This window comes from Nycticebus coucang, chromosome 12 (assembly GCF_027406575.1).
Source record: "Nycticebus coucang isolate mNycCou1 chromosome 12, mNycCou1.pri, whole genome shotgun sequence".
Classification (NCBI taxonomy): domain Eukaryota; kingdom Metazoa; phylum Chordata; class Mammalia; order Primates; family Lorisidae; genus Nycticebus; species Nycticebus coucang.
Genome location: NC_069791.1, coordinates 60,989,413 through 61,001,513, shown reverse-complemented (window position 1 = coordinate 61,001,513; position 12,101 = coordinate 60,989,413). Strand labels below are relative to the sequence as shown.

Below are 12,101 nucleotides of genomic sequence, written 5' to 3'. Positions count from 1 at the left end.
GTGATGGGGGAAAATGAAACTCTAATTTTAACTTCTTTGACCAAACCAACCACAATTTCAGGTAGTATGTATTACTGACAAAGTTTTACATATAAACTTTCCCTAAACTGGGTAATACACTAACAGTATCCCTTTTAACTCTGTCAACTATCATTGAGACAAACTACATATGAAAAATGTTTCTAAAGAGCAGCGCGAGGCCTTCATACCCATACTAACTTTAGCCAGTAAGTGCTATCACTCATAACAATGCAAAGAATTAACTCTCCCATTTGCTGATGCTATAAGTGTTTCGCCCAAAAGTTAGTGCAGCACTTAGGCAACCAGCAAAGTACGAGGAAAAACATCACACATAGTTTGTCATATTTACAAAGCACCTGTCAACAAGAGCCAAGACTTACTGAAAGTCTATAAAAGCTATAATCAAAGAAACAAAAACAAGTAAGTGTTGGCAAGGATGAAGAAAGACGGGAACCCTCATACACTGCTGGTGAGAATGGAAAATGGTGTAGTAACTTTGGAAAGGTCTGGCAATTCTTCAAAAGGTTAACCCATACACCCAGGAATTTTAATTTTCAATCCATATTCTTTTTGTCTCTCCATATAGATATATACACACATATATATACACACATACCCCAAAAGAAATGAAAAAACACAAAAACACAAGCACAGGGTGCAGTGGCTGGCACCTGTAATCCCAGCACTTGGGAAGCTGAGGTGGGGGGAGAGGGAATGCCTGAGTTCACAGGCTTGAGACCAGCCTGAGCCAGAGACAGACCCGATCTCTAAAAAACAGCCAGGCATTGTGGTGGGCACCTGTAGTCCCAACTACTTGGGAGGCTGAGGCAACAGGATCACTTGAACCCAAGAGTTTGAGGTGGTTGTGAGCTAAACCACCATAGCACTCTATCAAGGGTGACCAAGTGAGACTCTGTCTCAAAAAAAAAAAAAAAAAAGTATTAAGAATATTCATAGCAGCATCATGAATAATAGCTGAAGTAGAAACAATCCCAAATTTCCATCAACAGATGAATATATAAAAATGTGGTACTATCATAAAATGGAATATTATTTGGCAAAAAAAGGAACAAAGCAAAAACCTGCTACGAGATGAATGGATCCTAAAAACATTGTGCTAAGTAACAGAAGCCAGTCACAAATGACCACACACTGCATGACTCCATTTATAGGAAATGTCCAGAACAGGCAAATCCGAGGATGCAAGAGGTGCAGGGGGTGGGGAAAGTGTGTCTGCTAAGGGTGCAGAGTTTCTTTTAAGAGTGATGAAAATGTTCTAAAATTGTGGTAATGGGTACACACTCTAAATATACTCAAAAAAACGAAACTGTATACTTTAAATAAGTGAATGTATGGTTTGTGAACATTTCAATCAACTGATCACCCCACCCAATCTATTAAGTAATACAAGAGATGCCAGAAAATGTGTTTGATATTACAACAAGCACCAGTAATAATTAGCATTCATAGTCTGGTTTTTCCATTTTAAGTATGTTTGCTCCAAAGATACCCTTCCAAATGTAAATATGTTTTTGATTTTTTTTTTTTTTTTGAGACAGAGTCTCAAGCTGTCGCCCTGGGTAGAGTGCCGTAGCATCATAGCTCACAGCAACCTCCAACTGCTGGGCTCAAGCAATTCTCCTGCCTCCTCCTCCCAAGTAGCTGGGACCACAGGCGCCCGCCACAATGCCTGGCTATTTTTTGGTTGCAGCCGTCATTGTTGTTTGGCAGTTCTGGGCTTGATTCGAACCCGCCAGCTCAGGCGTATGTGACTGGCGCCTTAGCCGCTTGAGCCACAGGCGCCGAGCTGTAGATATGTTTTTTATGCTTATATTTTAATTTACTGAATTCGGGTCAAAGAGTAGTATAAAAAAGCAAAGTACTAAGAGCAGTTTTAAGGATCTATCTACAAATAATTTTATGCTGTGGCTCCAGATGAAATTAACTACCTTCCTTTAAAATTTAAGTTCAAGCACAAAACACAATGTTTTTGCAGGGTGTTTTAGACCACAAATTTATTTTGAACAGGAAATGTGTTATGTACAGTAACTTCAGTGTCAAGCACTACAACTGATGCTTTACATATATAGTATTTATAATCCTCCCAACAACCTTGCATTCTTTTTTGGTTTTGAAATACCTCAAAAATTTAAAAAGAACAGTTCCTTTAGGCTCGGCACCCATAGCTCAAGTGGCTAAGGTGCCAGACACATACACCAGAGCTGGCGGGTTCAAATCCAGCCCAGGCCTATCAAACAACAATGACAACTATAACCAAAAATGACCGGGTGCTGTGGTGAGTGCCTGTAGTCCCAGCTACTTGGGAGGTTGAGGCAAGAGAATTTCTTGAGCCCAGGAGTTGGAGGTTGCTATAAGCTGTGATGCCCTGGCACTCTACCCAGGGTGACAGCTTGAGGTTCTGTCTCAAAAAAAAAAAGAACAGTTCAATTAATTCATCTAAGTTTCTGTTTCCTGATCTGTGAAAGAACTAACAATCCTACACATAATCAGAGTTGTAACAACTAAATGAAATAAGGTATATTTAGTGCCTGTCAAACAAACATGCAAATTTTAATTTCTTTTATCCAGCTTCAACAAAAACAGATAACAGCATTTAGGAAGCTTGCAGAATGTGTTATGGATGATTAGGCTTATGAGCAATACTCAAAAGACCCACAGTGCTGTCATGTTCACCAGGGTTCTAAGTTGTGAGCACTCTGTCACACAGCATGAGCAACACACTATTGAGATAGAGCACTCAGAGAGGTTATTGTTGTGGTCAAATAAAACTAATAGAGTAAATCTGGTTTAATGATGTACATTATTATAATTATGCAAAATAATTAAATGTATGTAAATAGTAGGCAGTGATTAACTATTATGACTTATGTAGCCAAAGGAATTAATTGTTTCTGGGGTCGTTTGAAAGCCAAACAATAAGCTGTTTCTCAGACCAGCAAGAGGCACCGTAGCCACAACCTACAGGGATGATACAAACTTGCTCTTCTCCCCCTGGCTGTTTCACAGAAGCTTTGGCTGGATGCTGAGAAACCAGTTAGTTTGTACAAAGTACAATTCAGGCTTAGGGGTAGAAGGCTTCTTTTGCTTCCCCAACATTAAAACTGGACAGGGCAGCCTTTCATGGAGAGAGCTAGCAGGAGGGAGAAGATAATCAATCACAGCCTGGGAGACAGGACCACTGGGATGAGTGTTGGGTGTGGAGGTGGGAGAGGGTAGAGATAATTGAGTGTGATGAACTATATGTGATAGAGCATAAATCAGCTGATAGACCATCCTGAAGAACTAGAGGGTAGAATAAGAGTACCAGACAGAAAGCTGGCCAAAGGATGTGTGGGAAAAGTGGACAGGACTAGACAGAGAAGTAGGACCACTTCTGTATATGTACATTTATTTGCAGTGTTTATCAGAACCCACATTCACCAATTTGCTTAACAATTAGGAGCACAGGTTATGGCATGTCTGCATTTTTTTCATATAGGACCACGCCAAGAAGTATGACCAGTGTAACAGGCTAGATTAGTGTAATGCAGATAAAATGGTAAGAAACATCAGTATTCCGGAAGCTAAACATCAGTAAGTCAAGAATGATGTGAATCAAGTTTCATGGTATGAATTATAAGTCTAACAAAAGAAACTGGCGGGTGGTGCCTGTGGCTCAGTCAGTAAGGCGCCGGCCCCATATACCGAGGGTGGCGGGTTCAAACCTGGACCCGGCCAAACTGCAACCAAAAAATAGCCGGGCGTTGTGGCGGGCACCTGTAGTCCCAGCTACTCGGGAGGCTGAGGCAAGAGAATCGCTTAAGCCCAGGAGTTGGAGGTTGCTGTGAGCTGTGTGAGGCCACGGCACTCTATCAAGGGCCATAAAGTGAGACTCTGTCTCTACAAAAGAAAAAAAAAAAAAACTGGCTATCACTAGCTCTGTGGTAAATAAAGAATGCCCCTTAAAGTTCCACCATCGGGTGGGGCCTCTGGCTCAAAGGAGTAGGGTGCCGGGCCCCATATGCCAGAGGTGGCAGGTTCAAACCCAGCCTGGGCCAAAAACTGCAAAAAAAAAAAAAAAGTCCCCACCATCTATTAATTCTACCATATTAATTACTGAGGACTTCTTTGTAGGTCACTGTGTTTTTCTCACCTTATACTACCAGGAGTATCTGACATTTTTTTCCCTCTGCTGCCAACAGGAAGACTAAGAGTTGCCTTGGACCACATGTTAAACACATAAACACTAACCAATAGCTGATGAGCCAAACAAAAGGTCAGTATACACTTTTCAATAACCAACACCACAGATAAGCAAAACAATCCTTCAAAAATCAACATGTGGCCCATAGGGTGCAGTTTGGACACCCCATCCTAGACCGTCCATCCCCTGCTGCCATGATCCACCATTTCAATCACTTTCCCTATTAGTCTAGACTCTCCATCACTCCTCCAATCCCTCCTTTATGCCTTCATGCAAAATTCCCAACTCTGATGAACAATTATTGTAATTCCTGTTCTCATATACAGTTATCTAAGCAGTAGAAAAAAAGACTTACACATGTACATGGTAAATGGAAACTCCACACTCCTCTCCTGTTCTCCTAGAGCAGTGGTTCTCAACCTTCCTAATGCTGAGACCCTTTAATACAGTTCCTGTGAGTCGCGACCCACAGTCGGTCCTGTGAGAACCGTTGTCCTAGGGGCTACTACAAACATGTGTCTTATCTCTTGAATACATTACTCCACCCGATCTATTCCCTGATCAGTTTCAGATGACTCTGCCTCCTTTACACACACCCACACACTCCACTTCAAACATTATTTTTCTCTAAGGAACAAACTCAATATTTTGAAAACTACTGAACAGAGGGGTAAATAATCATGCATTATCTTGTCTTACTGTATGAACTGTATTTCAAGATAATCAAATGTTTGATGAGAAGTTTTTTTATAAAGATATTCTAGCTACCTTTGAAGGAATGACTAGCACCACTGTGCAACCACTAAAGAAATAACTGATCCTGGGAAATTATCATCAATAATGATAACACCTCAAAGAGACAACAGACACTATGTGCATTACTTCGACCACCATCCATTAAGAATTCATGTCCCCACAAAACAAATTTGAATTTTTTTTTTTTTTGAGACAGAGCCTCAAGCTGTCGTCCTGGGTAGAGTGCTGTGAAATCACAGCTCACAGCAACCTCCAACTCCTGGGCTCAAGCGATTCTCCTGCCTTAGCTTCCCAAGTAGATGGGACTACAGGCGCCCACCACAACACCCAGCTACATTTTTTTTTGTTGTTGTTGCAATGTTGTTTGGCGGGCCCGGGCTGGATTCGAACTCTGGTGGGTGTATGTGGCTGGCGCCTTAGCCACTGAGCTATAGGCATTTAATCAAACGTAACTACCATATCATAAGACATACAGGAGACAAAAAAGAGTTAATGTTAAATGACCCAATAGGGATAAAATCAGCAATTTCCAAACTGGGAAAAATCTCCAGAAAAAGAGAAACCTACCAAATTAAAAAAAAAAGTTGAAAGACAGGGCCCTTTACAATGTATGAACCTTATTTGGATGTTACTCACAACAAACTGTAAGAAAGGAGAAAACTACGAGGGAAATTTGATATTAAAGAATTCTTTTTAACATTTTTGTGTGTGATAATGTGTTGTAGGGTTTTGTTTTTTTAAAGACTAGTGTCTTTTGTATAAACAAATGGATATATATTCATGGATGAAATGACATGATGTCTGGGATTTGCTTCAAATAATATTAGTGGGAGAAAATAGATGAAATGAAATTAACCTTCATCTGGTAACTGGTGAAGCAAGATGATGGGGTTTATTTACTTATTATTTTACTAATCTGTCTCTCAACTTGATATACGGTTGAATAGAAAGTATTCCTCCCTATTTCAGACACCCAAGTCAGAATCCTGAAAAGTAGCACTCAATTCTTTCTCACTCTGAACTAGTTACTAATTTCTGTAAATGGTATCTCTTTTTCTTCCCCTTTAATGTCTCTTTTATGGCCTTCATCCTTTAGTCACACTGTAGTTCAGACTCATCTTCACCTCTCATTTAATTATTATATTAACCTTCTTACTGGTCCATCTCTACATTAGACCCCTGGGCTATCTCACTAGACTAGAAAGCAAGGCTTTTTCTCCTAAATCACATCAGCTTTGTCCAAGCAAATTGCCACTCTTGCTTCTTCAAAATGTAACTCAAGATCTGGTGGCCTGGGGAAGCCATTCTCGATCCCAAGTCTCATTTCAATGTATTTGCTCTGTATGCCCAAGGTATCTTCTGCATAGTTCTATTCCTATCAGAGCCCATAAAACTAATTTAGTTGTCTCCATCTTATTTGACTCCCTATTTTCAGCACCTAAAGCCTGGTATGTCACAGGCCCACGATAAATATTAATTGAAAGTGAGTTACAGAGCACAAGAAAGAAAGGGACCAAATGGGCTTTAGAACACAGTTGTCCAGTACACAGCTTTAAAATTAATCAAAGCTAAAATGCATATTGCATAAAAATACAACTGACTCAAACCAACTCTCAAACCAATTTTAAGATCAAAATAAATGTATAACACCACTTTACAACCAACTTTACTCTTGATGGTCACAAATGTCTTCTCAAAATTCATTTCATTCCTTTGCATATTCCGGTAACATAGTATGTATAAAAATATTTTCAAGATGTGATTACCATGACAGAATCTCAAGAGCTATATGGTTCTGAACAAAAAAGGAAGGGTGAGGGAAAACAAAAAACGGAACAATGAAAAATACTAAGGTGGAAAAGACAAAGCATTATTAGGATATTATTATTATAACCTTACACATATTAAGGTTTTAAAGTAATAAGTAAGTCTCTGCTGACAGAAAAGTAAAAAGCTAAACAAACTGAAAAGGTGATCACTCTTCTAAGACTGTTACAAAGATGTGAGGTCACAGAGCATCCCTCAGGCCCCAAATTAGACAGAGGAATACAGAGTATCACAACTCACCAGAAAAAAACACCAAGAAAAAAAGGGCTGGGGTAAGGAAACCTAACTGTAAGTGACAAAGTGTGAGGAGCTCAGTGTGGACAAACCTCAGAATTAAAAATCCAAGGGAACCCAGTTGTGTTTGTGGGGAAGGGGGTGGTGGTGGTGTTGCAAACAACGTTTCTATTTATCCTCCTGGAGTTCTACCAGACTGCCTTAATAAATATTTGGGGAAAATCCCCCTTGTGCTCCAGGCAGGAGAGGGAAAGAAACCATTCTGAAATAACTCAGAGCACTTAGTTCTTAACAAGGTCTGCCCTCAGGAGAAACTATTTAACCAGAGCCAAACCTGCTGGGGCTTTATCAGAGCCTAAATGACCCCCGGGAAAGGGAAATACCCAATGCCAGCCCACTCTAGCCATTGGGGGGGGGGGGATAATTGATAAGCATTTGTGAACTTCACAGTTCACAGGCATAGTGCATTAATGGGCTGAGACCCAATCATAGGACTACAGACCTCTTTCTCTTTTCCCATACCTCACCACCACATTACTAAAGGCCTATTTATAGTGGTACCTACCCAGTACATTGTGTCAAACTGTCAAGAAAAATTACAAGGCAGATTAAAAGGCAGAAAGGCAGTTTTGAAGAGACAGCAAATACCAGAACCAGACTGACCAGTACTAGACTCAGATAGGATGTGGGAGGGATGTTGGAATTAATCAGGAGGGAAACTTAAAACAACTATAATTAAGCTAAGGGTTCTAATGAATAACATACACAAACAGCATACATGAACAGATGAGCAATGTACACAGAGAGAATGGAAATTCTAAGAAAAAAGCTAAGAGAAATGCAAGAGATCAAAGACACCGTAAAAGCCTGGTGCTATGGCTCACATTGTAATCCTGGCACTCTGGTAGACTGAGGCAGAAGGATCCCTTGAGCCCAGGAGTCTGAGGTTACAGGAGGCTGACACCACAGGACTTTAGCTGAGTGATAGAGGAGATTCTGGCAAAAGAAAAGAAAGGCAGAGAGAGAGAGAACAAACCACTATACAATAAATTACAAATGCCAGCGATGGGCTCATTTAGACTAGACTCGGCCAAAAAAGGAAATCTCCATGCTTGAAGATGTATCAATTAAAACTCAAGAGGAGAGCGGCGCCTGTAGCTCAAGGAGTAGGGCGCCGGTCCCATATGCCAGAGGTGGCGGGTTCAAACCCAGCCTTGGCCAAAAACCACACACAAAAAAAAAAAACTCAAGAGGAAAAAAGATCCAAGTACTGTGAGAGAACTACAAATGGTGTAATATAAACATAATGGGAATACTAGAAGGAGAATAAAGGAAGAGAATCCCAAAAAGGAGGATCACTTGAGGCCAGGAGACCAAACTCGGTGGCAAGGAAGACCCCACCCTACAAAAAGAAGTTCAAAAATTATGAAGACACAGTGGCTGCAACAAGCTTGTTGGGAGGTTGCAATGAGCTATGATCATGCTACTGGACTCCGGCCTGGGCCACACAGTGAGACTGTGTCCAAAAAAGAAAAGGAAAAGAAAGACTGAAAATTTCTCCATATTTATATCAGACGTCAACCAAACCAAGATGATCCAGGAAGCACAGAATACCAAACGAGATAAATCCTCAAACTTCAGAAAGGCAAAAATAAAGGAAAACAGCCAGGCACAATGGTTTACACCTGTAATTCTAAGTATCTTGAGATGTGAGGATCGCTTGAGCTCAGAGTCTGAGACTACTATGAGCAAGAGTAAGACCCTGCCTCTACTAAAAACAGAAAAATCAGCGTGTATCAGTAGCCTGTCCCAGAAGCCTATCCCAGCTATCAGGAGACTGAGGCAAAACCAAGAGTTTGGGGTTGCTGTGAGCTAGTCTGGCTCCAAGGCATTCTAGCCTAGGGCAACAGAGACTCTGCCTTTAAAGGGGGGTGAAGGGGAGAGCACAGACAGAGGGAGGGAGGGAGGAAGAAAAGAAGGAAATAAATCCGGGAGTAAGTGATGGTAAAATAAAATTTTTAAAAATTCCCAAGAATGGGGCGGCGCCTGTGGCTCAAGGAGTAGGGCGCCGGTCCCATATGCCGGAGGTGGCGGGTTCAAACCCAGCCCCGGCCAAAAAAAAAAAAAAAAAATTTCCCAAGAATGTATTTCATTACCTGTGCATACATACATACATATGTATGTATAAGTAAAATGAATGGCAACATGATACCAGATGGGAGAGAGGAATTAGGACTATCTTCTTACCATAAGGTTCTCACACTCCCTGGGTGGGGGTGGGGGCGGGTTTATAAGAAATCTCAGTACATTCTTCTCAATTTCTGACATGATCCTAAAAATGCTCTAAAATTAAAGTTTATTTTTAAAAAGAGTAATAACAAAGTGTCAAATACATGCGACAAAAAAGTGGTGTTTAAAAAAACTATAAATAGGCTCGATGCCTATAGCTCAAGCAGCCAAGGCGCCGGCCGCATTCACCAGAGCTGGCAGGTTCGAATCTAGCCCAGGCCTGCCAAACAGTGACAACTACAACCATAAAACAGCCAGGCATTGTGGCAGGTGTCTGTAGTCCAAGCTACTTGGGAGGCTGAGGCAAAAGAATTGCTTAAGCCCAAGAGTTGGCAGTTGCTGTGAGCTGTGACGCCACCGCACTCTACCCAGGGCAACAGCTTGAGGCTCTGTCTCAAAAAAAAAAAAAAAAAAAAAAAAACCTGTAAATAAGATTAGCAAAAAATCCCCTAATCAAAATGTTAGGGTGCAAATTATACTATGTTTTATTGTGCCATAACATAACTTCTTTCTATATAGTTTCACTGAAGACAAGAAAGACCCAACAGGTTAAGACAAATTTCCACATAATTCAAACTAATCTTTGTTACATGGTTTCATAGTTCTAGATAATCAGAAGCCAAAAATTATCAGGAATGACTATGCAAAATACTATGAAAAGTAGTTAGGTATCTGTTGTGAAGACCCAGAAACACTTTTTTTTTTTTTGTGGAGACAAGAGTTTCACTTTATTGCCCTCGGTAGAGTGCCGCGGCACACGGCTCACAGCAACCTCCAACTCCTGGGCTTAGGTGATTCTCCTGCTTCAGCCTCGCGAGTAGCTGGGACTACAGGCGCCCGCCACAATGCCCAGTTATTTTTTGTTGCAGTTTGGCCGGGGCTGGGTTTGAACCCGCCACCCTCGGCATATGGGGCCAGCGCCCTACTCACTGAGCTACAGGCGCCGCCCCCAGAAACACTTTTTTAAACCCTACCACCAGGCTTGGCGGCACCCGTAGCCCAGCGGTTAGGGTGCTACACCAGAGCTGGCAGGTTCAAACCCGGCCCAGGCCTGCCAAACAACGACACCTACAACCAAAAAATAACCAGGCGTTGTGGTGGGTACCTGTAGTCCCAGCCACTTGGGAGGCTGAAGCAAGAGAATCGCTTAAGCACAAGAGTTTGAGATTGCTGCGACCCATGCCACCACAGCACTCTAACAAGGGCAACATAGTGAGACTCTGTCTCAAAAATAATAAATAAATAAATAAACACCACCAGAAATCCCCTCCCCTCTAATACCTAAATCGGAGATACTGAAGTTCTAGGCAAAGACCAAAATTGCATCACTGTGCTGCAGTGCAGGGCTGAAACACAGGCTTACGGACACACAATGATTAGGACTAGATAAAAGCGTATCCCATATTCAGCTGGAAAGGACACAGGAATACATATTACGACTCTGTTTATAATCTGTAGTGATAGAAATCAGATCAGTGATTGCCTGGGGCAGGGTGTGTGTGTTATAGGGAAGATTTGACAGGACTAACGGGCCCCATGTAACAGTGATTGAAGGTGCTGGAACCTATTCCCCAGGAATTCGAAGCATAATAGTCAGAAAGCTTTGCCACAGTCAATGGCAAGGCACCTCTCCACCCTGCTGGAACCTTTCCCCTATGAATTCACGGCATAATAGGTATTAAAAACAAAAGGCCAAAATTATTTTAAAAACTTTTTTTAATTTTTTTTTTTTTTTTTTTGTAGAGACAGAGTCTCACTGTACCGCCCTTGGGTGGTGTCACACGGCTCACAGCAACCTCTAACTCTTGGGCTTATGCGATTCTCTTGCCTCAGCCTCCCAGGCAGCTGGGACTACAGGCACCTGCCACAATGCCCGGCTATTTTTTTGTTGCAGTTTGGCCGAGGCTGGGCCTGAACCCACCACCCTCGGCATATGGGGGGCCGGCGCCCTACTCACTGAGCCACAGGCGCCGCCCAAAAAAACTTTTTTTAATATTTTTTTCTCAAAAGGGGTAAATTAAAAATTGAGGCCACCAGGAGGCTGAGGTGAGAGGACTGTTTGAGCCCAAGAGTTGTAGTGAGCTATGATCCGGCCACTGATCTCCAAGCCTGAGTGACAGAGCAAGATCCTGCCTCTTCTAAAAAAAAAACAATAATAATAATAAATTAATTATAGCCGAGCGTGTGGCGGATGCCTGTAGTCCCAGCTGCTCGGGAGGCTGAGACAGGAGAATCGCTGAAGCCCAAGAGCTAGAGGTTCCTGTGAGTCCTGTGACATCATGGAACTCTACTGAAGGCAATAAAGTGAGACTCTGTCTCTACAAAAAAAAAAAAAAAAAATTAATTGATGAAGGCCATAGTGATAAACAGTAGTAAACTGCATAACGTAGAAAGCTTGACTACCCATAAGATCTGCTCCCAAGTAAGTTTCAGAGAGCCACAATTTTATCTTTCACTCTAAGCAGAGACTATAGCAAGAATACTTTACACCTATTTTTTCCCTCCTGTTTGCAAGACTTGTCAAAATTTGACCAGTGATTATTATTACTTACAATAACTATAACTTATTAAGTTGTTACAAAAAGTTTCCTTCCATAGAACTAAAAGTAATTATTTCCATATCCTTTCTACAAAACAGGATAGTTTTATAGTATAACGGTATAACAATAGTAAAACAAAATAGTATAGAAAACTTCCTATTTTATAAAGTAAAACTATCAAGAAGTGACCCTCAGAGGAAACATCATGACAGTCAACAGCTGTTGCCAGA

At 41.4% G+C, this 12,101-nt stretch overlaps 1 protein-coding gene across 5 annotated transcripts in view; it reads right to left on the bottom strand.

Annotated features, from left to right (window-relative positions):
• LOC128562722 (chromatin remodeling regulator CECR2) overlaps positions 1-12,101 on the bottom strand; it is a 199,547-nt gene that overhangs the window by 129,094 nt on the left and 58,352 nt on the right. Inside the window, exon 1 of one of the 5 annotated variants that reach the window (XM_053557967.1) lies at positions 7,927-8,006. The exons of the other annotated variants lie outside the window; for them this stretch is intronic. The gene's annotated coding sequence lies outside the window, so the exon portion shown is untranslated. Of the gene's footprint in view, positions 1-7,926; positions 8,007-12,101 lie in introns of those variants that run through there. 5 annotated transcript variants of the gene reach the window in all.